Genomic DNA, 27,010 nt, shown 5'->3' with positions numbered 1-27,010 from the left:
CACTTGTTTCCCCTTCCAAACCAACTGACGACCTACCAAGCAAACTGCCTGTTGCGGTTACAGTGGTGGAAGTTTTGCGTGGAAAAACAGGTGTGACAGCTGTCCCCACAGTCCTAGAAGATGAAGAGCGCGCGGATGCACTGGAAGGGGCGGGCGGTGGATGGTTCGCTCCGCTAGGCCGTATTGCAGCACGGTGAGCTTCCCACCGGGACTTATGATATTTATTCATGTGACGATTCATGGAAGAAGTTGTCAAACTGCTGAGGTTTTGACCTCTACTAAGAGAATCATGACAAATGTTACATATCACATGAGTTGGGCGATCTTTTTCGATGTCAAAAAAGGACCAGGCTAGGCAAGGCTTAGAGGCCATGCGACCTGTTGATCCACCCCGAATAATGCTCATAGGCAGAGTGGTGGCTGAGGATGCAGTTGTAGACGTGCTACCAGTGCTCCGACTCTGTCCAGGAAGGCGCAAGGTAACTTCGTCGTCGGTTGCATCCTCCTCCACCGCCTCTGTTGACCTCCTCGAGTGCCTGACTGGGGGTTGACAGTAGGTGGGATCTAGAACGTCATCATCAATTGTTGTGTTTGCACTCCTCTCCCCCTCAGACCGAGCCTCTTCTTGCCCTGACCGAATATTTAAGTTGTCATCCCAATCGGGTATCTGCGTCTCATCTTCATCAGTATGTTCCTCATTGTCTATAACCACAGGTGTTACAGTTTGTGACAAAGGGTCAACATTATGCTCAGAAACTTGGTCCTCACGGCCTGAATCAGAGTCACAAAGGTTCTGGGCATCACTGCAGACCATTTCCTGTTCTGTACTCACTGTAGCTTGGGAGCAGACCTCTGATTCCCAGGCTATAGTGTGACTGAACAGCTCTGCAGACTCAGCCATCTCAGTTCCACCATACTGTGCAGGGCTGATGGAGACTTCAGAGCTGGGAGAAATCAAGTGTGATTGGGATGACAACTCAGAGGACTGGTGTTTTTTGGATGCGGTACTTGAAGTGGCTGAGAGGGCACTTGTTGGACCACTTGAGATCCATTCAAGCATTTTCCTTTTTTGCCCATCATCTACCTTTCTTCCTGTTGTTCGTGTCCGTAAAAAAGGGAGCACATCGGATTGTCCACGGTAAGTAGTAGACATCTTACTTTTGCTGGTAGATGGTCTATCTTCAGCAGATGATAATGGAGCTTTGCCACCTTCCCCACGGACAAAACCTTTTTTGCCTTTTCCACCACGCCTCTTCCCCTTTCCACCAGCATCTGTCATTTTGCCACTCATGTTGATTGCGACAAGATTGTGGACTGAAAATGTGGTAGTAAAAATTGAGAGGTGGTGAAGATTGCAGTGGTGGTCTAGCTTTATTAACAGCAGAATAATAAAGAATAAATATCCCTGACAATGCAACTTAGTTATAATTAGTTGGAGTGTGCAACGCAGGCAGACGTGCTGCAAATGTCTTGGCACTAGTGGGACTATAGCAAAGTCCAATAGCCACGTATAGGATGCCACTAGGTACACTGAGTGTTTGCTAGTATAATGGCTTAGTTATAATTAGTTGGAGTGTGCAACGCAGGCAGACGTGCTGCAAATGTCTTGGCACTAGTGGGACTATAGCAAAGTCCAATAGCCACGTATAGGATGCCACTAGGTACACTGAGTGTTTGCTAGTATAATGGCTTAGTTATAATTAGTTGGAGTGTGCAACGCAGGCAGATGCGCTCTGCAAATGTCTTGGCACTAGTGGGACTAAAGCAAAGTCCAATAGCCACAGATAGGATGCCACTAGGTACACTGAGTGTTTGCTAGTATAATGGCTTAGTTATAATTAGTTGGAGTGTGCAACGCAGGCAGACGTGCTGCAAATGTCTTGGCACTAGTGGGACTATAGCAAAGTCCAATAGCCACGTATAGGATGCCACTAGGTACACTGAGTGTTTGCTAGTATAATGGCTTAGTTATAATTAGTTGGAGTGTGCAACGCAGGCAGACGTGCTGCAAATGTCTTGGCACTAGTGGGACTATAGCAAAGTCCAATAGCCACGTATAGGATGCCACTAGGTACACTGAGTGTTTGCTAGTATAATGGCTTAGTTATAATTAGTTGGAGTGTGCAACGCAGGCAGACGTGCTGCAAATGTCTTGGCACTAGTGGGACTATAGCAAAGTCCAATAGCCACGTATAGGATGCCACTAGGTACACTGAGTGTTTGCTAGTATAATGGCTTAGTTATAATTAGTTGGAGTGTGCAACGCAGGCAGATGCGCTCTGCAAATGTCTTGGCACTAGTGGGACTAAAGCAAAGTCCAATAGCCACAGATGGGATGCCACTAGGTACACTGAGTGTTTGCTAGTATAATGGCTTAGTTATAATTAGTTGGAGTGTGCAACGCAGGCAGATGCGCGCTGCAAATGTCTTGGCACTAGTGGGACTATAGCAAAGTACAATAGCCACGTATAGGATGCCACTAGGTACACTGAGTGTTTGCTAGTATAATGGCTTAGTTATAATTAGTTGGAGTGTGCAACGCAGGCAGACGTGCTGCAAATGTCTTGGCACTAGTGGGACTATAGCAAAGTCCAATAGCCACGTATAGGATGCCACTAGGTACACTGAGTGTTTGCTAGTATAATGGCTTAGTTATAATTAGTTGGAGTGTGCAACGCAGGCAGACGTGCTGCAAATGTCTTGGCACTAGTGGGACTATAGCAAAGTCCAATAGCCACAGATAGGATGCCACTAGGTACACTGAGTGTTTGCTAGTATAATGGCTTAGTTATAATTAGTTGGAGTGTGCAACGCAGGCAGACGTGCTGCAAATGTCTTGGCACTAGTGGGACTATAGCAAAGTCCAATAGCCACGTATAGGATGCCACTAGGTACACTGAGTGTTTGCTAGTATAATGGCTTAGTTATAATTAGTTGGAGTGTGCAACGCAGGCAGACGTGCTGCAAATGTCTTGGCACTAGTGGGACTATAGCAAAGTCCAATAGCCACGTATAGGATGCCACTAGGTACACTGAGTGTTTGCTAGTATAATGGCTTAGTTATAATTAGTTGGAGTGTGCAACGCAGGCAGATGCGTGCTGCAAATGTCTTGGCACTAGTGGGACTATAGCAAAGTACAATAGCCACGTATAGGATGCCACTAGGTACACTGAGTGTTTGCTAGTATAATGGCTTAGTTATAATTAGTTGGAGTGTGCAACGCAGGCAGACGTGCTGCAAATGTCTTGGCACTAGTGGGACTATAGCAAAGTCCAATAGCCACGTATAGGATGCCACTAGGTACACTGAGTGTTTGCTAGTATAATGGCTTAGTTATAATTAGTTGGAGTGTGCAACGCAGGCAGACGTGCTGCAAATGTCTTGGCACTAGTGGGACTATAGCAAAGTCCAATAGCCACGTATAGGATGCCACTAGGTACACTGAGTGTTTGCTAGTATAATGGCTTAGTTATAATTAGTTGGAGTGTGCAACGCAGGCAGACGTGCTGCAAATGTCTTGGCACTAGTGGGACTATAGCAAAGTCCAATAGCCACGTATAGGATGCCACTAGGTACACTGAGTGCTAGTATAATGGCTTAGTTATAATTAGTTGGAGTGTGCAACGCAGGGAGATGCGCGCTGCAAATGTCTTGGCACTAGTGGGACTATAGCAAAGTCCAATAGCCACGTATAGGATGCCACTAGGTACACTGAGTGTTTGCTAGTATAATGGCTTAGTTATAATTAGTTGGAGTGTGCAACGCAGGGAGATGCGCGCTGCAAATGTGTTGGCACTAGTGGGACTATAGCAAAGTCCAATAGCCACGTATAGGATGCCACTAGGTACACTGAGTGTTTGCTAGTATAATGGCTTAGTTATAATTAGTTGGAGTGTGCAACGCAGGCAGACGTGCTGCAAATGTCTTGGCACTAGTGGGACTATAGCAAAGTCCAATAGCCACGTATAGGATGCCACTAGGTACACTGAGTGTTTGCTAGTATAATGGCTTAGTTATAATTAGTTGGAGTGTGCAACGCAGGCAGACGTGCTGCAAATGTCTTGGCACTAGTGGGACTATAGCAAAGTCCAATAGCCACGTATAGGATGCCACTAGGTACACTGAGTGTTTGCTAGTATAATGGCTTAGTTATAATTAGTTGGAGTGTGCAACGCAGGCAGATGCGCTCTGCAAATGTCTTGGCACTAGTGGGACTAAAGCAAAGTCCAATAGCCACAGATGGGATGCCACTAGGTACACTGAGTGTTTGCTAGTATAATGGCTTAGTTATAATTAGTTGGAGTGTGCAACGCAGGCAGATGCGCGCTGCAAATGTCTTGGCACTAGTGGGACTATAGCAAAGTACAATAGCCACGTATAGGATGCCACTAGGTACACTGAGTGTTTGCTAGTATAATGGCTTAGTTATAATTAGTTGGAGTGTGCAACACAGGCAGACGTGCTGCAAATGTCTTGGCACTAGTGGGACTATAGCAAAGTCCAATAGCCACGTATAGGATGCCACTAGGTACACTGAGTGTTTGCTAGTATAATGGCTTAGTTATAATTAGTTGGAGTGTGCAACGCAGGCAGACGTGCTGCAAATGTCTTGGCACTAGTGGGACTATAGCAAAGTCCAATAGCCACGTATAGGATGCCACTAGGTACACTGAGTGTTTGCTAGTATAATGGCTTAGTTATAATTAGTTGGAGTGTGCAACGCAGGCAGACGTGCTGCAAATGTCTTGGCACTAGTGGGACTATAGCAAAGTCCAATAGCCACGTATAGGATGCCACTAGGTACACTGAGTGTTTGCTAGTATAATGGCTTAGTTATAATTAGTTGGAGTGTGCAACGCAGGCAGACGTGCTGCAAATGTCTTGGCACTAGTGGGACTATAGCAAAGTCCAATAGCCACGTATAGGATGCCACTAGGTACACTGAGTGTTTGCTAGTATAATGGCTTAGTTATAATTAGTTGGAGTGTGCAACGCAGGCAGATGCGCGCTGCAAATGTCTTGGCACTAGTGGGACTATAGCAAAGTACAATAGCCACGTATAGGATGCCACTAGGTACACTGAGTGTTTGCTAGTATAATGGCTTAGTTATAATTAGTTGGAGTGTGCAACGCAGGCAGACGTGCTGCAAATGTCTTGGCACTAGTGGGACTATAGCAAAGTCCAATAGCCACGTATAGGATGCCACTAGGTACACTGAGTGTTTGCTAGTATAATGGCTTAGTTATAATTAGTTGGAGTGTGCAACGCAGGCAGACGTGCTGCAAATGTCTTGGCACTAGTGGGACTATAGCAAAGTCCAATAGCCACGTATAGGATGCCACTAGGTACACTGAGTGTTTGCTAGTATAATGGCTTAGTTATAATTAGTTGGAGTGTGCAACGCAGGCAGATGCGCGCTGCAAATGTCTTGGCACTAGTGGGACTATAGCAAAGTCCAATAGCCACGTATAGGATGCCACTAGGTACACTGAGTGCTAGTATAATGGCTTAGTTATAATTAGTTGGAGTGTGCAACGCAGGGAGATGCGCGCTGCAAATGTCTTGGCACTAGTGGGACTATAGCAAAGTCCAATAGCCACGTATAGGATGCCACTAGGTACACTGAGTGTTTGCTAGTATAATGGCTTAGTTATAATTAGTTGGAGTGTGCAACGCAGGGAGATGCGCGCTGCAAATGTCTTGGCACTAGTGGGACTATAGCAAAGTCCAATAGCCACGTATAGGATGCCACTAGGTACACTGAGTGTTTGCTAGTATAATGGCTTAGTTATAATTAGTTGGAGTGTGCAACGCAGGCAGACGTGCTGCAAATGTCTTGGCACTAGTGGGACTATAGCAAAGTCCAATAGCCACGTATAGGATGCCACTAGGTACACTGAGTGTTTGCTAGTATAATGGCTTAGTTATAATTAGTTGGAGTGTGCAACGCAGGGAGATGCGCGCTGCAAATGTCTTGGCACTAGTGGGACTAAAGCAAAGTCCAATAGCCACGTATAGGATGCCACTAGGTACACTGAGTGTTTGCTAGTATAATGGCTTAGTTATAATTAGTTGGAGTGTGCAACGCAGGCAGATGCGCTCTGCAAATGTCTTGGCACTAGTGGGACTAAAGCAAAGTCCAATAGCCACAGATAGGATGCCACTAGGTACACTGAGTGTTTGCTAGTATAATGGCTTAGTTATAATTAGTTGGAGTGTGCAACGCAGGCAGATGCGCGCTGCAAATGTCTTGGCACTAGTGGGACTATAGCAAAGTACAATAGCCACGTATAGGATGCCACTAGGTACACTGAGTGTTTGCTAGTATAATGGCTTAGTTATAATTAGTTGGAGTGTGCAACGCAGGCAGACGTGCTGCAAATGTCTTGGCACTAGTGGGACTATAGCAAAGTCCAATAGTCACGTATAGGATGCCACTAGGTACACTGAGTGTTTGCTAGTATAATGGCTTAGTTATAATTAGTTGGAGTGTGCAACGCAGGCAGACGTGCTGCAAATGTCTTGGCACTAGTGGGACTATAGCAAAGTCCAATAGCCACGTATAGGATGCCACTAGGTACACTGAGTGTTTGCTAGTATAATGGCTTAGTTATAATTAGTTGGAGTGTGCAACGCAGGCAGATGCGCTCTGCAAATGTCTTGGCACTAGTGGGACTAAAGCAAAGTCCAATAGCCACAGATGGGATGCCACTAGGTACACTGAGTGTTTGCTAGTATAATGGCTTAGTTATAATTAGTTGGAGTGTGCAACGCAGGCAGATGCGCGCTGCAAATGTCTTGGCACTAGTGGGACTATAGCAAAGTACAATAGCCACGTATAGGATGCCACTAGGTACACTGAGTGTTTGCTAGTATAATGGCTTAGTTATAATTAGTTGGAGTGTGCAACACAGGCAGACGTGCTGCAAATGTCTTGGCACTAGTGGGACTATAGCAAAGTCCAATAGCCACGTATAGGATGCCACTAGGTACACTGAGTGTTTGCTAGTATAATGGCTTAGTTATAATTAGTTGGAGTGTGCAACGCAGGCAGACGTGCTGCAAATGTCTTGGCACTAGTGGGACTATAGCAAAGTCCAATAGCCACGTATAGGATGCCACTAGGTACACTGAGTGTTTGCTAGTATAATGGCTTAGTTATAATTAGTTGGAGTGTGCAACGCAGGCAGACGTGCTGCAAATGTCTTGGCACTAGTGGGACTATAGCAAAGTCCAATAGCCACGTATAGGATGCCACTAGGTACACTGAGTGTTTGCTAGTATAATGGCTTAGTTATAATTAGTTGGAGTGTGCAACGCAGGCAGACGTGCTGCAAATGTCTTGGCACTAGTGGGACTATAGCAAAGTCCAATAGCCACGTATAGGATGCCACTAGGTACACTGAGTGTTTGCTAGTATAATGGCTTAGTTATAATTAGTTGGAGTGTGCAACGCAGGCAGATGCGCGCTGCAAATGTCTTGGCACTAGTGGGACTATAGCAAAGTACAATAGCCACGTATAGGATGCCACTAGGTACACTGAGTGTTTGCTAGTATAATGGCTTAGTTATAATTAGTTGGAGTGTGCAACGCAGGCAGACGTGCTGCAAATGTCTTGGCACTAGTGGGACTATAGCAAAGTCCAATAGCCACGTATAGGATGCCACTAGGTACACTGAGTGTTTGCTAGTATAATGGCTTAGTTATAATTAGTTGGAGTGTGCAACGCAGGCAGACGTGCTGCAAATGTCTTGGCACTAGTGGGACTATAGCAAAGTCCAATAGCCACGTATAGGATGCCACTAGGTACACTGAGTGTTTGCTAGTATAATGGCTTAGTTATAATTAGTTGGAGTGTGCAACGCAGGCAGATGCGCGCTGCAAATGTCTTGGCACTAGTGGGACTATAGCAAAGTCCAATAGCCACGTATAGGATGCCACTAGGTACACTGAGTGCTAGTATAATGGCTTAGTTATAATTAGTTGGAGTGTGCAACGCAGGGAGATGCGCGCTGCAAATGTCTTGGCACTAGTGGGACTATAGCAAAGTCCAATAGCCACGTATAGGATGCCACTAGGTACACTGAGTGTTTGCTAGTATAATGGCTTAGTTATAATTAGTTGGAGTGTGCAACGCAGGGAGATGCGCGCTGCAAATGTCTTGGCACTAGTGGGACTATAGCAAAGTCCAATAGCCACGTATAGGATGCCACTAGGTACACTGAGTGTTTGCTAGTATAATGGCTTAGTTATAATTAGTTGGAGTGTGCAACGCAGGCAGACGTGCTGCAAATGTCTTGGCACTAGTGGGACTATAGCAAAGTCCAATAGCCACGTATAGGATGCCACTAGGTACACTGAGTGTTTGCTAGTATAATGGCTTAGTTATAATTAGTTGGAGTGTGCAACGCAGGGAGATGCGCGCTGCAAATGTCTTGGCACTAGTGGGACTAAAGCAAAGTCCAATAGCCACGTATAGGATGCCACTAGGTACACTGAGTGTTTGCTAGTATAATGGCTTAGTTATAATTAGTTGGAGTGTGCAACGCAGGCAGATGCGCTCTGCAAATGTCTTGGCACTAGTGGGACTAAAGCAAAGTCCAATAGCCACAGATAGGATGCCACTAGGTACACTGAGTGTTTGCTAGTATAATGGCTTAGTTATAATTAGTTGGAGTGTGCAACGCAGGCAGATGCGCGCTGCAAATGTCTTGGCACTAGTGGGACTATAGCAAAGTACAATAGCCACGTATAGGATGCCACTAGGTACACTGAGTGTTTGCTAGTATAATGGCTTAGTTATAATTAGTTGGAGTGTGCAACGCAGGCAGACGTGCTGCAAATGTCTTGGCACTAGTGGGACTATAGCAAAGTCCAATAGTCACGTATAGGATGCCACTAGGTACACTGAGTGTTTGCTAGTATAATGGCTTAGTTATAATTAGTTGGAGTGTGCAACGCAGGCAGACGTGCTGCAAATGTCTTGGCACTAGTGGGACTATAGCAAAGTCCAATAGCCACGTATAGGATGCCACTAGGTACACTGAGTGTTTGCTAGTATAATGGCTTAGTTATAATTAGTTGGAGTGTGCAACGCAGGCAGACGTGCTGCAAATGTCTTGGCACTAGTGGGACTATAGCAAAGTCCAATAGCCACGTATAGGATGCCACTAGGTACACTGAGTGTTTGCTAGTATAATGGCTTAGTTATAATTAGTTGGAGTGTGCAACGCAGGCAGACGTGCTGCAAATGTCTTGGCACTAGTGGGACTATAGCAAAGTCCAATAGCCACGAATAGGATGCCACTAGGTACACTGAGTGTTTGCTAGTATAATGGCTTGGTTATAATTAGTTGGAGTGTGCAACGCAGGCAGACGTGCTGCAAATGTCTTGGCACTAGTGGGACTATAGCAAAGTCCAATAGCCATGTATAGGATGCCACTAGGTACACTGAGTGCTAGTATAATGGCTTAGTTATAATTAGTTGGAGTGTGCAACGCAGGGAGATGCGCGCTGCAAATGTCTTTGCACTAGTGGGACTATAGCAAAGTCCAATAGCCACGTATAGGATGCCACTAGGTACACTGAGTGTTTGCTAGTATAATGGCTTAGTTATAATTAGTTGGAGTGTGCAACGCAGGGAGATGCGCGCTGCAAATGTCTTGGCACTAGTGGGACTATAGCAAAGTCCAATAGCCACGTATAGGATGCCACTAGGTACACTGAGTGTTTGCTAGTATAATGGCTTAGTTATAATTAGTTGGAGTGTGCAACGCAGGCAGACGTGCTGCAAATGTCTTGGCACTAGTGGGACTATAGCAAAGTCCAATAGCCACGTATAGGATGCCACTAGGTACACTGAGTGTTTGCTAGTATAATGGCTTAGTTATAATTAGTTGGAGTGTGCAGCGCAGGCAGACGTGCTGCAAATGTCTTGGCACTAGTGGGACTATAGCAAAGTCCAATAGCCACGTATAGGATGCCACTAGGTACACTGAGTGCTAGTATAATGGCTTAGTTATAATTAGTTGGAGTGTGCAACGCAGGGAGATGCGCGCTGCAAATGTCTTGGCACTAGTGGGACTATAGCAAAGTCCAATAGCCACGTATAGGATGCCACTAGGTACACTGAGTGTTTGCTAGTATAATGGCTTAGTTATAATTAGTTGGAGTGTGCAACGCAGGGAGATGCGCGCTGCAAATGTCTTGGCACTAGTGGGACTATAGCAAAGTCCAATAGCCACGTATAGGATGCCACTAGGTACACTGAGTGTTTGCTAGTATAATGGCTTAGTTATAATTAGTTGGAGTGTGCAACGCAGGCAGACGTGCTGCAAATGTCTTGGCACTAGTGGGACTATAGCAAAGTCCAATAGCCACGTATAGGATGCCACTAGGTACACTGAGTGTTTGCTAGTATAATGGCTTAGTTATAATTAGTTGGAGTGTGCAACGCAGGCAGATGCGCTCTGCAAATGTCTTGGCACTAGTGGGACTAAAGCAAAGTCCAATAGCCACAGATAGGATGCCACTAGGTACACTGAGTGTTTGCTAGTATAATGGCTTAGTTATCAGTTGGAGTGTGCAGAGGACAAGAGGGTACAGTGGCAGGATTGTGGTGCTCTGGGTAGAGGAATGGAAGCCTGCCTTTCTATTCCCTCCTAATGGTGAAATGCAGGGAGGAAATCTCTGACCTTGGCTGCACAAACGCTGACGCTGTTTTCAGGACCTGTCACCTTAACTCTGACCCTGCCGGTTTGAGCCCTTAAAAGGACTGCTATAAAGTGCTCTCCCTATGCTGTCCAACGCTGTGTATGCAGCGCATACAGCTGTATCGGCTATAGGACTCATTATAGAAACAGCAGTGATCTGAAGGCGCTGTTCACGCACACTATACACTGAAATGTGATAATAGTTTGATTCACAGAGTGACTTACACTATTACAGCAGAAACCAAGCTATGATTTAGCTGTTTTTTGGCTGCTAGAACCGTTCTCGAACGTTTCTAGAACTATCGAGCTTTTGCAAAAAGCTCGAGTTCTAGTTCGATCTAGAACATGCCCCAAAATCACTCGAGCCTAGAACTGGAGAACCACGAACCACGAACCGCGCTCAACTCTAGTGGCAACATATTGCTTATAATATAAAAAAAGCTTGTCAATTCTCATTTAAGAGATGAAAATTAAATTAAAAAATTAATTTACAAACTTGAAATAACTTGGTTAGAGTAAGAGAGTGGCCATGTTACATCGTCGTTAACCTTAAAGTATGACAGAGTAACGAATTGAAGCAAAATTGAAATATAATCTATTGTATGGCCAGAGATTTCAGTTTCTAAGCATTTTTTAAGAAGTTTTGGGCAACTGGAATTCGATATAACTGTAAATATTGACAGCTAAGTCTATCACTAATTGTAATGCAGGCAAAACTAATCCAAGCAACTTGAAGCAAAATAGAAATATAATCTATTGTATGGCCAGAGATTTCAGTTTCTAAGCGTTTTTTAAGAAGTTTTGGGCAACTGGAATTCGATATAACTGTAAATATTGACAGCTAAGTCTATCACTAATTGTAATGCAGGCAAAAACTAATCCAAGCAATGGCATAATTTACTGGCTCATCACGTGACAAGTTAGAGTGGTTGGTGGCAACATATTGCTCATAATATAAAAAAAGCTTGTCAATTCTCATTTAAGATTGGTTCCTATGCTTTTGATGGGCTCTCTAAGAATTAGTCAACTTTCAACGTATTTTACCTTTCACTGTGGACAGATCAAGCTTTGAGAGGTCAGAAGCTGGCTCAAAATTAAAGCAAGATCATTAAAAGAGAGTAGATATGGGGCAAAAGTGGCCAGTTAGCTCTATCGGTTAGAGCGTGGTGCTAATAACGCCAAGGTTGCGGGTTCGACCCCCGTGCTGGCTATTCCTTTGGCTTTCTGTTCACATCCAGTGACTTTTGGAAAAAGATCCGTAGGTTTTATCCATCCAATGTGTAAAATTAATTTACAAACTTGAAATAACTTGGTTTGAGTAAGACAGTGGCCATGTTACATCGTCGTTAACCTTAAAGTATGACAGAGTAACGAATTGAAGCAAAATAGAAATATATTCTATTGTATGGCTTGAGATTTCAGTTTCTAAGCGTTTTTTAAGAAGTTTTGGGCAACTGGAATTCGATATAACTGTAAATATTGACAGCTAAGTCTATCACTAATTGTAATGCAGGCAAAACTAATCCAAGTGACTTGAAGCAAAATAGAAATATAATCTATTTTATGGCCTGAGATTTCAGTTTCTAAGCGTTTTTTAAGAAGTTTTGGGCAACTGGAATTCGATATAACTGTAAATATTGACAGCTAAGTCTATCACTATTTGTAATTCAGGCAAAACTAATCCAAGCAACTTGAAGCAAAATAGAAATATAATCTATTGTATGGCCAGAGATTTCAGTTTCTAAGCGTTTTTTAAGAAGTTTTGGGCAACTGGAATTCAATATAACTGTAAATATTGACAGCTAAGTCTATCACTAATTGTAATGCAGGCAAAAACTAATCCAAGCAATGGCGTCATTTACTGGCTCATCACGTGACAAGTCAGAGTGGTTGGTGGCAACATATTGCTCATAATATAAAAAAAGCTTGTCAATTCTCATTTAAGATTGGTTCCTATGCTTTTGATGGGCTCTCTAAGAATTAGTCAACTTTCAACGTATTTTACCTTTCACTGTGGACAGATCAAGCTTTGAAAGGTCAGTAGCTGGCTCAAAATTAGACCAAGTTCATTAAAAGAGAGTAAATATGGAGCAAAAGTGGCTGGTTAGCTCAATTGGTTAGAGCGTGGTGCTAATAATGCCAAGGTTGCGGGTTTGACCCCCGTGCTGGCCATTCCTTTTGCTTTCTGTTCACATCCAGTGACTTTTGGAAAAAGATCAATAGGTTTTATCCATCCAATGTGTAAAATTAATTTGCAAACTTGAAATAACTTGGTTAGAGTAAGAGAGTGGCCATGTTACATCGTCGTTAACCTTAAAGTATGACAGAGTAACGAATTGAAGCAAAATAGAAATATAATCTATTGTATGGCCAGAGATTTCAGTTTCTGAGCATTTTTTAAGAACTTTTGGGCAACTGGAATTCGATATAACTGTAAATATTGACAGCTAAGTCTATCACTAATTGTAATGCAGGCAAAAACTAATCCAAGCAATGGCGTAATTTACTGGCTCATCACGTGACAAGTTAGAGTGGTTGGTGGCAACATATTGCTCATAATATAAAAAAAGCTTGTCAATTCTCATTTAAGATTGGTTCCTATGCTTTTGATGGGCTCTCTAAGAATTAGTCAACTTTCAACGTATTTTACCTTTCACGGTGGACAGATCAAGCTTTGAGAGGTCAGTAGCTGGCTCAAAATTAGAGCAAGTTCATTAAAAGAGAGTAGATATGGGGCAAAAGTGGCCGGTTAGCTCAATCGGTTAGAGCGTGGTGCTAATAACGCCAAGTTTGCGGGTTCGACCCCTGTGCTGGCCATTCCTTTGGCTTTCTGTTCACGTCCAGTGACTTTTGGAAAAAGATCCGTAGGTTTTATGCATCCAATGTGTAAAATTATATTACAAACTTGAAATAACTTGGTTAGAGTAAGAGAGTGGCTATGTTACATCGTCGTTAACCTTAAAGTATGACAGAGTAACGAATTGAAGCAAAATAGAAATATAATCTAATGTATGGCCAGAGCATTCAGTTTCTAAGCGTTTTTTAAGAAGTTTTGGGCAACTGGAATTCGATATAACTGTAAGTATTGACAGTTAAGTCTATCACTAATTGTAATGCAGTCAAAAACTAAGCCAAGCAATGGCGTAATTTACTGGCTCATCACGTGACAAGTTAGAGTGGTTGGTGGCAACATATTGCTCATAATATAAAAAAAGCTTGTCAATTCTCATTTAAGATTGGTTCCTATGCTTTTGATGGGCTCTCTAAGAATTAGTCAACTTTCAACGTATTTTACCTTTCACTGTGGACAGATCAAGCTTTGAGAGGTCAGTAGCTGGCTCAAAATTAGAGCAAGTTCATTAAAAGAGAGTAGATATGGGGTAAAAGTGGCCGGTTAGCTCAATCAGTTAGAGCGTGGTGCTAATAACGCCAAGGTTGCGGGTTCGACCCCCATGCTGGCCATTCCTTTGGCTTTCTGTTCACATCCAGTGACTTTTGGAAAAAGATCCGTAGGTTTTATCTATCCAATGTGTAAAATTAATTTACAAACCTGAAATAACTTGGTTAGAGTAAGAGAGTGGCCATGTTACATCGTCGTTAACCTTAAAGTATGACAGAGTAACGAATTGAAGCAAAATTGAAATATAATCTATTGTATGGCCAGAGATTTCAGTTTCTAAGTGTTTTTTAAGAAGTTTTGGGCAACTGGAATTCGATATAACTGTAAATATTGACAGCTAAGTCTATCACTAATTGTAATGCAGGCAAAACTAATCCAAGCAACTTGAAGCAAAATAGAAATATAATCTATTGTATGGCCAGAGATTTCAGTTTCTAAGCGTTTTTTAAGAAGTTTTGGGCAACTGGAATTCGATATAACTGTAAATATTGACAGCTAAGTCTATCACTAATTGTAATGCAGGCAAAAACTAATCCAAGCAATGGCGTAATTTACTGGCTCATCACGTGTCAAGTTAGAGTGGTTGGTGGCAACATATTGCTCATAATATAAAAAAAGCTTGTCTATTCTCATTTAAGATTGGTTCCTATGCTTTTGATGGGCTCTCTAAGAATTAGTCAACTTTCAACGTATTTTACCTTTCACTGTGGACAGGTCAAGCTTTGAGAGGTCAGTAGCTGGCTCAAAATTAGAGCAAGTTCATTAAAAGAGAGTAGATATGGAGCAAAAGTGGCCGGTTAGCTTAATCGGTTAAAGCGTGGTGCAAATAACGCCAAGGTTGCGGGTTCGACCCCCGTGCTGGCCATTCCTTTGGCTTTCTGTTCACATCCAGTGACTTTTGGAAAGAGATCCGTAGGTTTTATCCATCCAATGTGTAAAATTAATTTACAAACTTGAAATAACTTGGTTAGAGTAAGAGAGTGGCCATGTTACATCGTCGTTAACCTTAAAGTATGACAGAGTAACGAATTGAAGCAAAATAGAAATATAATCTATTGTATGGCCAGAGATTTCAGTTTCTAAGTGTTTTTTAAGAAGTTTTGGGCAACTGGAATTCGATATAACTGTAAATATTGACAGCTAAGTCTATCACTAATTGTAATGCAGGCAAAACTAATCCAAGCAACTTGAAGCAAAATAGAAATATAACCTATTGTATGGCCAGAGATTTCAGTTTCTAAGCGTTTTTTAAGAAGTTTTGGGCAACTGGAATTCGATATAACTGTAAATATTGACAGCTAAGTCTATCACTAATTGTAATGCAGGCAAAAACTAATCCAAGCAATGGCGTAATTTACTGGCTCAGCACGTGACAAGTTAGTGTGGTTGGTGGCAACATATTGCTCATAATATAAAAAAAGCTTGTCAATTCTCATTTAAGATTGGTTCCTATGCTTTTGATGGGCTCTCTAAGAATTAGTCAACTTTCAACGTATTTTACCTTTCACTGTGGACAGATCAAGCTTTGAGAGGTCAGTAGCTGGCTCAAAATTAGAGCAAGTTCATTAAAAGAGAGTAGATATGGGGCAAAAGTGGCCGGTTAGCTCAATCGGTTAGAGCGTGGTGCTAATAACGCCAAGGTTTCGGGTTCGACCCCCGTGCTGGCCATTCCTTTGGCTTTCTGTTCACATCCAGTGACTTTTGGAAAAAGATCCGTAGGTTTTATCCATCCAATGTGTAAAATTAATTTACAAACTTGAAATAACTTGGTTAGAGTAAGAGAGTGGCCATGTTACATCGTCGTTAACCTTAAAGTATGACAGAGTAACGAATTGAAGCAAAATTAAAATATAATCTATTGTATGGCCAGAGATTTCAGTTCCTAAGCGTTTTTTAAGAAGTTTTGGGCAACTGGAATTCGATATAACTGTAAATATTGACAGCTAAGTCTATCACTAATTGTAATGCAGGCAAAAACTAATCCAAGCAATGGCGTCATTTACTGGCTCATCACGTGACAAGTTAGAGTGGTTGGTGGCAACATATTGCTTATAATATAAAAAAAGCTTGTCAATTCTCATTTAAGATTGGTTCCTATGCTTTTGATGGGCTCTCTAAGAATTAGTCAACTTTCAACGTATTTTACCTTTCACTGTGGACAGATCAAGCTTTGAGAGGTCAGTAGCTGGCTCAAAATTAGAGCAAGATCATTAAAAGAGAGTAGATATGGGGCAAAAATGGCCGGTTAGCTCAATCGGTTAGAGCGTGGTGCTAATAAAGCCAAGGTTGCGGGTTCGACCCCTGTGCTGGCCATTCCTTTGCTTTCTGTTCACATCCAGTGACTTTTGGAAAAAGATCCGTAGGTTTTATCCATCCAATGTGTAAAATTAATTTACAAACTTGAAATAACTTGGTTAGAGTAAGAGAGTGGCCATGTTACATCGTCGTTAACCTTAAAGTATGACAGAGTAACGAATTGAAGCAAAATAGAAATATAATCTATTGTATGGCCAGAGATTTCAGTTTCTAAGTGTTTTTTAAGAAGTTTTGGGCAACTGGAATTCGATATAACTGTAAATATTGACAGCTAAGTCTATCACTAATTGTAATGCAGGCAAAACTAATCCAAGCGACTTGAAGCAAAATAGAAATATAATCTATTTTATGGCCAGAGATTTCAGTTTCTAAGCGTTTTTTAAGAAGTTTTGGGCAACTGGAATTCGATATAACTGTAAATATTGACAGCTAAGTCTATCACTAATTGTAATGCAGGCAAAACTAATCCAAGCAACTTGAAGCAAAATAGAAATATAATCTATTGTATGGCCAGAGATTTCAGTTTCTAAGCAATTTTTAAGAAGTTTTGGGCAACTGGAATTCGATATAACTGTAAATATTGACAGCTAAGTCTATCACTAATTGTAATGCAGGCAAAACTAATCCAAGCAACTTGAAGCAAAATAGAAATATAATCTATTGTATGGCCAGAGATTTCAGTTTCTAAGCGTTTTTTAAGAAGTTTTGGGCAACTGGAATTCGATATAACTGTAAATATTGACAGCTAAGTCTATCACTAATTGTAATGCAGGCAAAAACTAATCCAAGCAATGGCATAATTTACTGGCTCATCACGTGACAAGTTAGAGTGGTTGGTGGCAACATATTGCTCATAATATAAAAAAAGCTTGTCAATTCTCATTTAAGATTGGTTCCTATGCTTTTGATGGGCTCTCTAAGAATTAGTCAACTTTCAACGTATTTTACCTTTCACTGTGGACAGATCAAGCTTTGAGAGGTCAGAAGCTGGCTCAAAATTAAAGCAAGATCATTAAAAGAGAGTAGATATGGGGCAAAAGTGGCCAGTTAGCTCTATCGGTTAGAGCGTGGTGCTAATAACGCCAAGGTTGCGGGTTCGACCCCCGTGCTGGCTATTCCTTTGGCTTTCTGTTCACATCCAGTGACTTTTGGAAAAAGATCCGTAGGTTTTATCCATCCAATGTGTAAAATTAATTTACAAACTTGAAATAACTTGGTTTGAGTAAGACAGTGGCCATGTTACATCGTCGTTAACCTTAAAGTATGACAGAGTAACGAATTGAAGCAAAATAGAAATATATTCTATTGTATGGCTTGAGATTTCAGTTTCTAAGCGTTTTTTAAGAAGTTTTGGGCAACTGGAATTCGATATAACTGTAAATATTGACAGCTAAGTCTATCACTAATTGTAATGCAGGCAAAACTAATCCAAGTGACTTGAAGCAAAATAGAAATATAATCTATTTTATGGCCTGAGATTTCAGTTTCTAAGCGTTTTTTAAGAAGTTTTGGGCAACTGGAATTCGATATAACTGTAAATATTGACAGCTAAGTCTATCACTATTTGTAATTCAGGCAAAACTAATCCAAGCAACTTGAAGCAAAATAGAAATATAATCTATTGTATGGCCAGAGATTTCAGTTTCTAAGCGTTTTTTAAGAAGTTTTGGGCAACTGGAATTCAATATAACTGTAAATATTGACAGCTAAGTCTATCACTAATTGTAATGCAGGCAAAAACTAATCCAAGCAATGGCGTCATTTACTGGCTCATCACGTGACAAGTCAGAGTGGTTGGTGGCAACATATTGCTCATAATATAAAAAAAGCTTGTCAATTCTCATTTAAGATTGGTTCCTATGCTTTTGATGGGCTCTCTAAGAATTAGTCAACTTTCAACGTATTTTACCTTTCACTGTGGACAGATCAAGCTTTGAAAGGTCAGTAGCTGGCTCAAAATTAGACCAAGTTCATTAAAAGAGAGTAAATATGGAGCAAAAGTGGCTGGTTAGCTCAATTGGTTAGAGCGTGGTGCTAATAATGCCAAGGTTGCGGGTTTGACCCCCGTGCTGGCCATTCCTTTTGCTTTCTGTTCACATCCAGTGACTTTTGGAAAAAGATCAATAGGTTTTATCCATCCAATGTGTAAAATTAATTTGCAAACTTGAAATAACTTGGTTAGAGTAAGAGAGTGGCCATGTTACATCGTCGTTAACCTTAAAGTATGACAGAGTAACGAATTGAAGCAAAATAGAAATATAATCTATTGTATGGCCAGAGATTTCAGTTTCTGAGCATTTTTTAAGAACTTTTGGGCAACTGGAATTCGATATAACTGTAAATATTGACAGCTAAGTCTATCACTAATTGTAATGCAGGCAAAAACTAATCCAAGCAATGGCGTAATTTACTGGCTCATCACGTGACAAGTTAGAGTGGTTGGTGGCAACATATTGCTCATAATATAAAAAAAGCTTGTCAATTCTCATTTAAGATTGGTTCCTATGCTTTTGATGGGCTCTCTAAGAATTAGTCAACTTTCAACGTATTTTACCTTTCACGGTGGACAGATCAAGCTTTGAGAGGTCAGTAGCTGGCTCAAAATTAGAGCAAGTTCATTAAAAGAGAGTAGATATGGGGCAAAAGTGGCCGGTTAGCTCAATCGGTTAGAGCGTGGTGCTAATAACGCCAAGTTTGCGGGTTCGACCCCTGTGCTGGCCATTCCTTTGGCTTTCTGTTCACGTCCAGTGACTTTTGGAAAAAGATCCGTAGGTTTTATGCATCCAATGTGTAAAATTATATTACAAACTTGAAATAACTTGGTTAGAGTAAGAGAGTGGCTATGTTACATCGTCGTTAACCTTAAAGTATGACAGAGTAACGAATTGAAGCAAAATAGAAATATAATCTAATGTATGGCCAGAGCATTCAGTTTCTAAGCGTTTTTTAAGAAGTTTTGGGCAACTGGAATTCGATATAACTGTAAGTATTGACAGTTAAGTCTATCACTAATTGTAATGCAGTCAAAAACTAAGCCAAGCAATGGCGTAATTTACTGGCTCATCACGTGACAAGTTAGAGTGGTTGGTGGCAACATATTGCTCATAATATAAAAAAAGCTTGTCAATTCTCATTTAAGATTGGTTCCTATGCTTTTGATGGGCTCTCTAAGAATTAGTCAACTTTCAACGTATTTTACCTTTCACTGTGGACAGATCAAGCTTTGAGAGGTCAGTAGCTGGCTCAAAATTAGAGCAAGTTCATTAAAAGAGAGTAGATATGGGGTAAAAGTGGCCGGTTAGCTCAATCAGTTAGAGCGTGGTGCTAATAACGCCAAGGTTGCGGGTTCGACCCCCATGCTGGCCATTCCTTTGGCTTTCTGTTCACATCCAGTGACTTTTGGAAAAAGATCCGTAGGTTTTATCTATCCAATGTGTAAAATTAATTTACAAACCTGAAATAACTTGGTTAGAGTAAGAGAGTGGCCATGTTACATCGTCGTTAACCTTAAAGTATGACAGAGTAACGAATTGAAGCAAAATTGAAATATAATCTATTGTATGGCCAGAGATTTCAGTTTCTAAGTGTTTTTTAAGAAGTTTTGGGCAACTGGAATTCGATATAACTGTAAATATTGACAGCTAAGTCTATCACTAATTGTAATGCAGGCAAAACTAATCCAAGCAACTTGAAGCAAAATAGAAATATAATCTATTGTATGGCCAGAGATTTCAGTTTCTAAGCGTTTTTTAAGAAGTTTTGGGCAACTGGAATTCGATATAACTGTAAATATTGACAGCTAAGTCTATCACTAATTGTAATGCAGGCAAAAACTAATCCAAGCAATGGCGTAATTTACTGGCTCATCACGTGTCAAGTTAGAGTGGTTGGTGGCAACATATTGCTCATAATATAAAAAAAGCTTGTCTATTCTCATTTAAGATTGGTTCCTATGCTTTTGATGGGCTCTCTAAGAATTAGTCAACTTTCAACGTATTTTACCTTTCACTGTGGACAGGTCAAGCTTTGAGAGGTCAGTAGCTGGCTCAAAATTAGAGCAAGTTCATTAAAAGAGAGTAGATATGGAGCAAAAGTGGCCGGTTAGCTTAATCGGTTAAAGCGTGGTGCAAATAACGCCAAGGTTGCGGGTTCGACCCCCGTGCTGGCCATTCCTTTGGCTTTCTGTTCACATCCAGTGACTTTTGGAAAGAGATCCGTAGGTTTTATCCATCCAATGTGTAAAATTAATTTACAAACTTGAAATAACTTGGTTAGAGTAAGAGAGTGGCCATGTTACATCGTCGTTAACCTTAAAGTATGACAGAGTAACGAATTGAAGCAAAATAGAAATATAATCTATTGTATGGCCAGAGATTTCAGTTTCTAAGTGTTTTTTAAGAAGTTTTGGGCAACTGGAATTCGATATAACTGTAAATATTGACAGCTAAGTCTATCACTAATTGTAATGCAGGCAAAACTAATCCAAGCAACTTGAAGCAAAATAGAAATATAACCTATTGTATGGCCAGAGATTTCAGTTTCTAAGCGTTTTTTAAGAAGTTTTGGGCAACTGGAATTCGATATAACTGTAAATATTGACAGCTAAGTCTATCACTAATTGTAATGCAGGCAAAAACTAATCCAAGCAATGGCGTAATTTACTGGCTCAGCACGTGACAAGTTAGTGTGGTTGGTGGCAACATATTGCTCATAATATAAAAAAAGCTTGTCAATTCTCATTTAAGATTGGTTCCTATGCTTTTGATGGGCTCTCTAAGAATTAGTCAACTTTCAACGTATTTTACCTTTCACTGTGGACAGATCAAGCTTTGAGAGGTCAGTAGCTGGCTCAAAATTAGAGCAAGTTCATTAAAAGAGAGTAGATATGGGGCAAAAGTGGCCGGTTAGCTCAATCGGTTAGAGCGTGGTGCTAATAACGCCAAGGTTTCGGGTTCGACCCCCGTGCTGGCCATTCCTTTGGCTTTCTGTTCACATCCAGTGACTTTTGGAAAAAGATCCGTAGGTTTTATCCATCCAATGTGTAAAATTAATTTACAAACTTGAAATAACTTGGTTAGAGTAAGAGAGTGGCCATGTTACATCGTCGTTAACCTTAAAGTATGACAGAGTAACGAATTGAAGCAAAATTAAAATATAATCTATTGTATGGCCAGAGATTTCAGTTCCTAAGCGTTTTTTAAGAAGTTTTGGGCAACTGGAATTCGATATAACTGTAAATATTGACAGCTAAGTCTATCACTAATTGTAATGCAGGCAAAAACTAATCCAAGCAATGGCGTCATTTACTGGCTCATCACGTGACAAGTTAGAGTGGTTGGTGGCAACATATTGCTTATAATATAAAAAAAGCTTGTCAATTCTCATTTAAGATTGGTTCCTATGCTTTTGATGGGCTCTCTAAGAATTAGTCAACTTTCAACGTATTTTACCTTTCACTGTGGACAGATCAAGCTTTGAGAGGTCAGTAGCTGGCTCAAAATTAGAGCAAGATCATTAAAAGAGAGTAGATATGGGGCAAAAATGGCCGGTTAGCTCAATCGGTTAGAGCGTGGTGCTAATAAAGCCAAGGTTGCGGGTTCGACCCCTGTGCTGGCCATTCCTTTGCTTTCTGTTCACATCCAGTGACTTTTGGAAAAAGATCCGTAGGTTTTATCCATCCAATGTGTAAAATTAATTTACAAACTTGAAATAACTTGGTTAGAGTAAGAGAGTGGCCATGTTACATCGTCGTTAACCTTAAAGTATGACAGAGTAACGAATTGAAGCAAAATAGAAATATAATCTATTGTATGGCCAGAGATTTCAGTTTCTAAGTGTTTTTTAAGAAGTTTTGGGCAACTGGAATTCGATATAACTGTAAATATTGACAGCTAAGTCTATCACTAATTGTAATGCAGGCAAAACTAATCCAAGCGACTTGAAGCAAAATAGAAATATAATCTATTTTATGGCCAGAGATTTCAGTTTCTAAGCGTTTTTTAAGAAGTTTTGGGCAACTGGAATTCGATATAACTGTAAATATTGACAGCTAAGTCTATCACTAATTGTAATGCAGGCAAAACTAATCCAAGCAACTTGAAGCAAAATAGAAATATAATCTATTGTATGGCCAGAGATTTCAGTTTCTAAGCAATTTTTAAGAAGTTTTGGGCAACTGGAATTCGATATAACTGTAAATATTGACAGCTAAGTCTATCACTAATTGTAATGCAGGCAAAAACTAATCCAAGCAATGGCGTAATTTACTGGCTCATCACGTGACAAGTTAGAGTGGTTGGTGGCAACATATTGCTCATAATATAAAAAAAGCTTGTCAATTCTTATTTAAGATTGGTTCCTATGCTTTTGATGGGCTCTCTAAGAATTAGTCAACTTTCAACGTATTTTACCTTTCACTGTGGACAGATCAAGCTTTGAGAGGTCAGTAGCTGGCTCAAAATTAGAGCAAGTTCATTAAAAGAGAGTAGATATGGGGCAAAAGTGGCCGGTTAGCTCGATCGGTTAGAGCGTGGTGCTAATAAAGCCAAGGTTGCGGGTTCGACCCCAGTGCTGGCCATTCCTTTGGCTTCTGTTCACATCCAGTGACTTTTGGAAAAAGATCTGTAGGTTCTATCCATCCAATGTGTAAAATTAATTTACAAACTTAAAATAACTTGGTTAGAGTAAGAGAGTGGCCATGTTACATCGTCGTTAACCTTAAAATATGACAGAGTAACGAATTGAAGCAAAATAGAAATATAATCTATTGTATGGCCAGAGCATTCAGTTTCTAAGCGTTTTTTAAGAAGTTTTGGGCAACTGGAATTCGATATAACTGTAAGTATTGACAGTTAAGTCTATCACTAATTGTAATGCAGTCAAAAACTAATCCAAGCAATGGCGTAATTTACTGGCTTATCACGTGACAAGTTAGAGTGGTTGGTGGCAACATATTGCTTATAATATAAAAAAAGCTTGTCAATTCTCATTTAAGATTGGTTCCTATGCTTTTGATGGGCTCTCTAAGAATTAGTCAACTTTCAACGTATTTTACCTTTCACTGTGCACAGATCAAGCTTTGAGAGGTCAGTAGCTGGCTCAAAATTAGAGCAAGATCATTAAAAGAGAGTAGATATGGGGCAAAAATGGCCGGTTAGCTCAATCGGTTAGAGCGTGGTGCTAATAAAGCCAAGGTTGCGGGTTCGACCCCTGTGCTGGCCATTCCTTTGCTTTCTGTTCACATCCAGTGACTTTTGGAAAAAGATCCATAGGTTTTATCCATCCAATGTGTAAAATTAATTTACAAACTTGAAATAACTTAGTTAGAGTAAGAGAGTGGCCATGTTACATCGTCGTTAACCTTAAAGTATGACAGAGTAACGAATTGAAGCAAAATAGAAATATAATCTATTGTATGGCCAGGGATTTCAGTTTTTAAGCGTTTTTTGAAAAGTTTTGGGCAACTGGAATTCGATATAACTGTAAATATTGACAGCTAAGTCTATCACTAATTGTAATGCAGGCAAAAACTAATCCAAGCAATGGCGTCATTTACTGGCTCATCACGTGACAAGTCAGAGTGGTTGGTGGCAACATATTGCTCATAATATAAAAAAAGCTTGTCAATTCTCATTTAAGATTGGTTCCTATGCTTTTGATGGGCTCTCTAAGAATTAGTCAACTTTCAACGTATTTTACCTTTCACTGTGGACAGATCAAGCTTTGAGAGGTCAGTAGCTGGCTAAAAATTAGAGCAAGTTCATTAAAAAAGAGTAGATATGGGACAAAAGTGGCCGGTTAGCTCAATCGGTTAGAGCGTGGTGCTAATAACGCCAAGGTTGTGGGTTAGACCCCCGTGCTGGCCATTCCTTTGCTTTCTGTTCACATCCAGTGACTTTTGGAAAAAGATCCGTAGGTTTTATCCATCCAATGTGTAAAATTAATTTACAAACTTGAAATAACTTGGTTAGAGTAAGAGAGTGGCCATGTTACATCGTCGTTAACCTTAAAGTATGACAGAGTAACGAATTGAAGCAAAATAGAAATATAATCTATTGTATGGCCAGAGATTTCAGTTTCTAAGTGTTTTTTAAGAAGTTTTGGGCAACTGGAATTCGATATAACTGTAAATATTGACAGCTAAGTCTATCACTAATTGTAATGCAGGCAAAACTAATCCAAGCGACTTGAAGCAAAATAGAAATATAATCTATTTTATGGCCAGAGATTTCAGTTTCTAAGCGTTTTTTAAGAAGTTTTGGGCAACTGGAATTCGATATAACTGTAAATATTGACAGCTAAGTCTATCACTAATTGTAATGCAGGCAAAACTAATCCAAGCAACTTGAAGCAAAATAGAAATATAATGTATTGTATGGCCAGAGATTTCAGTTTCTAAGTGTTTTTTAAGAAGTTTTGGGCAACTGGAATTCGATATAACTGTAAATATTGACAGCTAAGTCTATCACTAATTGTAATGCAGGCAAAACTAATCCAAGCAACTTGAAGCAAAATAGAAATATAACCTATTGTATGGCCAGAGATTTCAGTTTCTAAGCGTTTTTTAAGAAGTTTTGGGCAACTGGAATTCGATATAATTGTAAATATTGACAGCTAAGTCTATCACTAATTGTAATGCAGGCAAAACTAATCCAAGCAACTTGAAGCAAAATAGAAATATAACCTATTGTATGGCCAGAGATTTCAGTTTCTAAGCGTTTTTTAAGAAGTTTTGGGCAACTGGAATTCGATATAACTGTAAATATTGACAGCTAAGTCTATCACTAATTGTAATGCAGGCAAAAACTAATCCAAGCAATGGCGTAATTTACTGGCTCATCACGTGACAAGTTAGAGTGGTTGGTGGCAACATATTGCTCATAATATAAAAAAAGCTTGTCAATTCTCATTTAAGATTGGTTCCTATGCTTTTCATGGGCTCTCTAAGAATTAGTCAACTTTCAACGTATTTTACCTTTCACTGTGGACAGATCAAGCTTTGAGAGGTCAGTAGCTGGCTCAAAATTAGAGCAAGTTCATTAAAAAAGAGTAGATATGGGGCAAAAGTGGCCGGTTAGCTCAATCGGTTAGAGCGTGGTGCTAATAACACCAAGGTTGCGGGTTCGACTCCCGTGCTGGCCATTCCTTTGGCTTTCTGTTCATATCCAGTGACTTTTGGAAAAAGATCCGTAGGTTTTATCCATCCAATGTGTAAAATTAATTTACAAACTTGAAATAACTTGGTTAGAGTAAGAGAGTGGCCATGTTACATCGTCGTTAACCTTAAAATATGACAGAGTAACGAATTGAAGCAAAATAGAAATATAATCTATTGTATGGCCAGAGCATTCAGTTTCTAAGCGTTTTTTAAGAAGTTTTGGGCAACTGGAATTCGATATAACTGTAAGTATTGACAGTTAAGTCTATCACTAATTGTAATGCAGTCAAAAACTAATCCAAGCAATGGCGTAATTTACTGGCTTATCACGTGACAAGTTAGAGTGGTTGGTGGCAACATATTGCTTATAATATAAAAAAAGCTTGTCAATTCTCATTTAAGATTGGTTCCTATGCTTTTGATGGGCTCTCTAAGAATTAGTCAACTTTCAACGTATTTTACCTTTCACTGTGCACAGATCAAGCTTTGAGAGGTCAGTAGCTGGCTCAAAATTAGAGCAAGATCATTAAAAGAGAGTAGATATGGGGCAAAAATGGCCGGTTAGCTCAATCGGTTAGAGCGTGGTGCTAATAAAGCCAAGGTTGCGGGTTCGACCCCTGTGCTGGCCATTCCTTTGCTTTCTGTTCACATCCAGTGACTTTTGGAAAAAGATCCATAGGTTTTATCCATCCAATGTGTAAAATTAATTTACAAACTTGAAATAACTTAGTTAGAGTAAGAGAGTGGCCATGTTACATCGTCGTTAACCTTAAAGTATGACAGAGTAACGAATTGAAGCAAAATAGAAATATAATCTATTGTATGGCCAGGGATTTCAGTTTTTAAGCGTTTTTTGAAAAGTTTTGGGCAACTGGAATTCGATATAACTGTAAATATTGACAGCTAAGTCTATCACTAATTGTAATGCAGGCAAAAACTAATCCAAGCAATGGCGTCATTTACTGGCTCATCACGTGACAAGTCAGAGTGGTTGGTGGCAACATATTGCTCATAATATAAAAAAAGCTTGTCAATTCTCATTTAAGATTGGTTCCTATGCTTTTGATGGGCTCTCTAAGAATTAGTCAACTTTCAACGTATTTTACCTTTCACTGTGGACAGATCAAGCTTTGAGAGGTCAGTAGCTGGCTAAAAATTAGAGCAAGTTCATTAAAAAAGAGTAGATATGGGACAAAAGTGGCCGGTTAGCTCAATCGGTTAGAGCGTGGTGCTAATAACGCCAAGGTTGTGGGTTAGACCCCCGTGCTGGCCATTCCTTTGCTTTCTGTTCACATCCAGTGACTTTTGGAAAAAGATCCGTAGGTTTTATCCATCCAATGTGTAAAATTAATTTACAAACTTGAAATAACTTGGTTAGAGTAAGAGAGTGGCCATGTTACATCGTCGTTAACCTTAAAGTA

The 27,010-nt window shown here is 40.3% G+C and overlaps 1 non-coding gene across 1 annotated transcript; it reads left to right on the top strand.

Annotated features, from left to right (window-relative positions):
* The first annotated feature begins 25,499 nt into the window (after positions 1-25,499).
* TRNAI-AAU (transfer RNA isoleucine (anticodon AAU)) lies at positions 25,500-25,573 on the top strand. Its single transcript has one exon. It is a non-coding gene; the product is annotated as a tRNA-Ile (tRNA).
* Positions 25,574-27,010: the final 1,437 nt, after the last annotated feature.

Source organism: Anomaloglossus baeobatrachus, chromosome 4 (assembly GCF_048569485.1).
Source record: "Anomaloglossus baeobatrachus isolate aAnoBae1 chromosome 4, aAnoBae1.hap1, whole genome shotgun sequence".
In the NCBI taxonomy this organism is placed as follows: domain Eukaryota; kingdom Metazoa; phylum Chordata; class Amphibia; order Anura; family Aromobatidae; genus Anomaloglossus; species Anomaloglossus baeobatrachus.
The sequence above is the reverse complement of the archived record's forward strand: the minus strand, read 5'-3'. Positions and strand labels throughout refer to the sequence as shown.